This window comes from Palaemon carinicauda, chromosome 44, assembly GCF_036898095.1.
Source record: "Palaemon carinicauda isolate YSFRI2023 chromosome 44, ASM3689809v2, whole genome shotgun sequence".
Lineage (NCBI taxonomy): Eukaryota > Metazoa > Arthropoda > Malacostraca > Decapoda > Palaemonidae > Palaemon > Palaemon carinicauda.
The window spans coordinates 50,275,283-50,280,547 of NC_090768.1; positions in this window are offsets into that span (position 1 = coordinate 50,275,283).

Sequence of the window (5,265 nt, forward strand, 5' to 3'; positions counted from 1 at the left end):
TCCGCCCCCCGTTCTCTCTCTAGTGAGCTTGGTCCTGCCATGAATCTCTCTCTCTCTCTCTCTCTCTCTCTCTCTCTCTCTCTCTCTCTCTCTCTCTCTCTCTCTCATGCTCCAACCATGAACTCTAATGCCTTCTTTCTTTCACTCTTGCATGCTCCAAACATGAACTGATTCCTTCTCTATCTTGCATGTTCCCAGCCATGAACTCTGATGCCTTCTCTCTCATATTATTATTAATACTAGCCAAGCTACAACCCTGGTTGGAAAAGTGGGAAGCTACAAGCCCAACGGCTCATGAACTTTGATGTCTCTCTCTCTCTATCTCTCTCTCTCTCTCTCTCTCTCTCCTCTCTCTCTCTCTCTCTCTCTCTCTCTCTCTCTCTCTCTCTCATGCTGTAACCATGAACTCTCATGCCTTCTCTCTCCTTTATGGCCTTTGATGTCATATTTAAGCACCTCTCATATATGTATACTTTGTTGTTTCCATCCTCTAATTTCCTTTCCCCTCTTCCTCCCTTTTGGGTGTCACTAACACTTAGCCTGTCTCTCATATCCTATATATTTTGTATGAAAATATATATTCTGTATATTATTCTTCCTGCCACTTTCTGTGATCACATGTAGCCTTTCCTCTGAAATTTCCTTTTTCCTCTTCCCTCACTTTCATATTTGTTTTCTCTTATTTTTCTTCTCTCCCAACTTTTTTGCTTTTATTTTCTCTCCTCTTCCCTTTCTTCTTTCTTTCTCTTTTTCTCACATCTCCAATTTTTTTTTATTTCTCTCATCATATTCTCTTCTCTTTTGCTCATCTTCCCATTCCCTTGGTTCTTTCACCCCCTTCTTTTCTTTGCTCTCATTATTCCTAACAGTTTTCCTGTCATTATTCCTCCCTATAAAAGTTCCAAAGTTTTTTTTTTTTTTTTAATTTTATTGACCTTTTTTTCCATTCTGATTGTCAACTTGGTAAAAGGCATTCATCTCTTGTGATAGGGACACATCACCTGTTATATCAGTTAAATTCTTTCTTTGTTAGCTACATTTGTCATCAGAGTAAATTAACACCTTGGCCATTGTGTTTACCATTTTTATAATTTGAGTGTGTAGTGTTTAACCTTATCAATCCATGGCTCTTTAATAATTCTAGTTCCGTCTCATTTGTTTCTTATTTGAATGTTGTATCGCCTTATAATTCAAAACTAATTTTCTCCATTTCTATATGCCAGTTTATCACCGTTTATTTTCCGTTTCTAAATGCCAGTTTATCACCGTTTATTTTCCGTTTCTAAATGCCAGTTTATCACCGTTTATTTTCCGTTTCTAAATGCCAGTTTATCACCGTTTATTTTCCGTTTCTAAACGCCAGTTTATCACCGTTTATTTTCCGTTTCTAAATGCCAGTTTATCACCGTTTATTCTTTTGATTGTCCCTTGTATTGCATACATTTTATCCTTTCTATTTGTTTTTGACTTGGGACTGACTGTTAATTGATTATTTTATATCGTAATAGTGTTTCATTGGGTGGTTTAAGTCACATTAACACAATTATTGTTTCATATGACTTCATTTTCCCAATGCCATCCATAGGACTCATGACAACAGGGCTTTAATGATAGAAAGCTGCACCACCCACACCTTTAATCTAGTACCCACTGCTGCTTCCTCCCACATTAGTTATCCTTTTATGAATATATTCTTTTTTTTTTACTTGGGTCAGGTATGTCTCCATCATCTTAATAATGTTACATATAGGTGCATGTAAAACTGGGATCCATATTACATATTAATTATGTCTTGAAAATTTATATTCTGAAATATTAATCTTTACAAAAAAAAACTTTATTTTATACAAAATAATAGGAATTTACTACTGTATATATAATCATTTATAATCTTGCTTAAGAAATTATATTTTTCCTTTACTTTTAAAGGAATGAGGGGTGTTTTAATTCTTGTTAAAAAGAGTGTGAAATGAAAATTACAGGTAGCTGGTAGCTTTGTGTGTTTACAGGAGGACCCATCAATTTCATGCATATTCCTTCCATATCCTTCATTTGTCTCGGAAATTGTTATCGTTTCGGTATTGGAATTTTGGAAATTAGTATGATTCTTTATTTTCAATCTTGTAGGGTGCTTCCTTTAACCCTTTTACCCCCAGGCTCTTTGGAAATTTCCAACCCTTAACCCCAGGGGGTTATTTTTTTCCCAGCACATTTTGCAGTATATTTTTTTTTAAATTGCTCTAACAGCCTTAATTTTTGTCATAGAGAGGTCTGGTTGGTCTCATTCTCTTGGAAAATGCCTGAATTTTTTCAAAAAATTATCAAAAATATGAAAAAAAAAAAAATTTTATAGCATTATTTTGCAAGGACGTACCGGTACGTCCATGGTGGTAAAAGGGTTAATGGCTTAATTGATGTTTTGACTACCAATGTTTGTTTTGAAGTTTCAAGGGTACTGCTTAATTAGTTTTGTAAGGGTCTCGATGCGTTTTGTTTCTGATATTCGTTTTTGTGTTCAATATTCTATAGCTTTTGGCAAGTTCATTATGAAGTTTTTTCTATATAATCTTCTTAACCAGGTCTGTTTTGAAGCATTGTCATTTTAGCAAGCATTAATGTTTATTTGTTTCAAGTTATCATTGCTTAGGTTTGCTAACTTTTGATCAATCCCTAGCTCCTAGAGAGACGCATTCTGTTATCTGCTGTGATTTGGATTGGATTGGATTTATGAATTGACTATATATTTCAGTGTTAAGACCATTTACTGCCCAGGTGCAACTGGCGCGAAAACAGTGCAGTTACACGAAGTAAGTTATAAAAGGTTGGAGGGCTGGTATGAGGAACCTTGTTTCACTACTTTGAAAGGGGTTCCTGTACAATCCCACCTGCTGGAAGGTGGGAATACAGGAAAATTACAACTAAACAAGACAACCATACATGCCCCAGAGGAGACAGTAGAGGACCCTTGGTTCTCCAAGTAGAAGATAGAACTCCATCTTAACCATTAGAACTTCCTGTCAGGAGATAGGAAAGTTGAGTTTGTGGTTGTTTTCATAAGTTTAAAAAGTTGAGGATTCAATTAGGGTTGTGTATCCACACTACGATAACAGTGGTGAAAACTTGCATCTACTGATCTCTGGTCAACAAAGTAAGGTCATTGCTAATCCTAAGAGGTTCGGGAAAAGTCTAGTATTCCAGTTCTAATTTCATTGTGTTCATCATCAACATTGACTTCTTAAATAATTTTCGTCAACATACTTCTTTCTGGATAAAACCAAAGCTTCGGTATATTTTCAAACTCTAGAAGCTCACTTGAATATGGCCTCAATTATACTTATGCATCATGTCCACCCTAACAACTCTGAGAAACCAAGTATAAGTGCTTTAAACTAGCCATATGGCTCCCAAGATTTTTTATTGTTCCAGTCACTGCCTTGTGAAACCTAACAATATTTTGCTCAAAGCATTATTTCTCAGGGAAATAAGTTCTGTGCAGTTAGTTCAGGATCTGCATGTTACAACTTGCCTTTTCTTCTTTAGATATTATGACAAGTTACTACAATAGAGACATTGCCATTTTAATTCTCTTGGAATGACGGCAGTATCTTTCGTTTAATGCCTTTCACTTGACTAGCTTCAATACAAACCTGGTGGATTATTTTGACACCACCACAATTAATTCTGGAACCAGGGTATCATGAAGTCAGTGAGTGATTTCTCTTAAGGTTTGTCCCAAGAAAAAACAGTATATACCATGTAGTCCCAGTAGGAGTGATCAGTTTTTTACCTCTCAATGGTCCACTGAGAAGTTCGCCTGAATCATATGGCAACTGTAGATACTTCTCATGGAACCAGTTGACAAGCAACCTCATCCCCTAATTGCCTAGTCCTCTAAACCTCCACAGTTTATAAGATATTTGCTGGTATCCATATTTAGGATACAGTATATTGGTAGTGTAAATTTTTTATCCTTCAAAGCAACCAGGTTTGGTCTAGACAGCATTAAATGTTCTAGGAAGGCATTTTTTGATTATGTCTTCACCATATTTTGGCTTAGGCCATTGCAGATGACTCTCATTCTATCACTTTTGAAAAACCTTTCCCCGAAGACTTCATATGTGGAAGAAGTTTCTTTGACTTTTGACAACCTCCCCTTTGCAGATTCCACTGTAATTTAGGTATTGAGATGAGAGGCTTTTCAGTAGAAGCAGCTAAGGGTTGACGCCAAAATGCGAGTTGTCTTTTCATCTTCAGACTACCAAGAAAAAGTAATAACTTCTTTGTGACTGGTTTCATGAAAAGAGCATTGATATCATTGTCACCCTGCAGATGTCATTTTATTCCATACGAAACATGCTGTGAAAATCAAAATTACTATTGCACATACGTTCTTTTGCTAGACCATGCATCTTATTGGCATCCAATGAGGATGAATTATCTAAGTAGTCACTAAAAAAAAAAATTGAAGTTTCACTAGGTTTTTAGAATCCATGCAGCTTCTAATATCAGGGTTCCAAAGTTTGTATTGTACACTGCCCGTTACCCATTCAATTGGGTATTTGACGTTACCCAGCCAATTGGGCATTTGAGAAGATTCAGCTCATATGCTTCTTATAGAATAAGAATAATTATTCTATCTCTTGGAGCATTTTTTTTTCCTTGCAATCTTGGAGCTACCTTTATTTTTTACAACGACCTAAATTGAACTACTCCACCTTTAGGTCTACCCTGTCTATACAAAGCACTTTCTTGTCTTTGCAATACACACCAGTGGTGTCAGATGGTATCTTGTCCTGGATCTTCCTGCCCACTGGTGTGCACCTTTGCCTCTATTGTGCCATTTCCTCATATTCACTGGTTTGCTCCTTTTCTTTTGTCCTAAATATACTAACAACCTTCCTAACTTTTTGAGAAATTAGTCACCTTGGGTAAATGTCCAGGATCTTCCTGTCCTGCACTTTTGGCTCTATCCTGTCATTTCATGTCCATACTAAGCCTTTCTTAGCCATGCAAGAAAACCCAGAATGTGTCAGAAGGTATAGATTTTGAATCTTCCTGGTCTGCTTCTCTGGTTCTATCCTGTATATACTGAGGTGTAAGAGGGTTTAATTTATTTTTATCTTTTCCAAGGATTGAATTAAGAAACAAATAGTAATTACATCTTTCAAATGGGCTCAAACATTTAAGTGATGGCTAATGAAGCAGTGATCACCCTTGAGGTCAGTGTGGTTTTCCAAACAGTTACTTGGAGCTGCCCCCACTAAT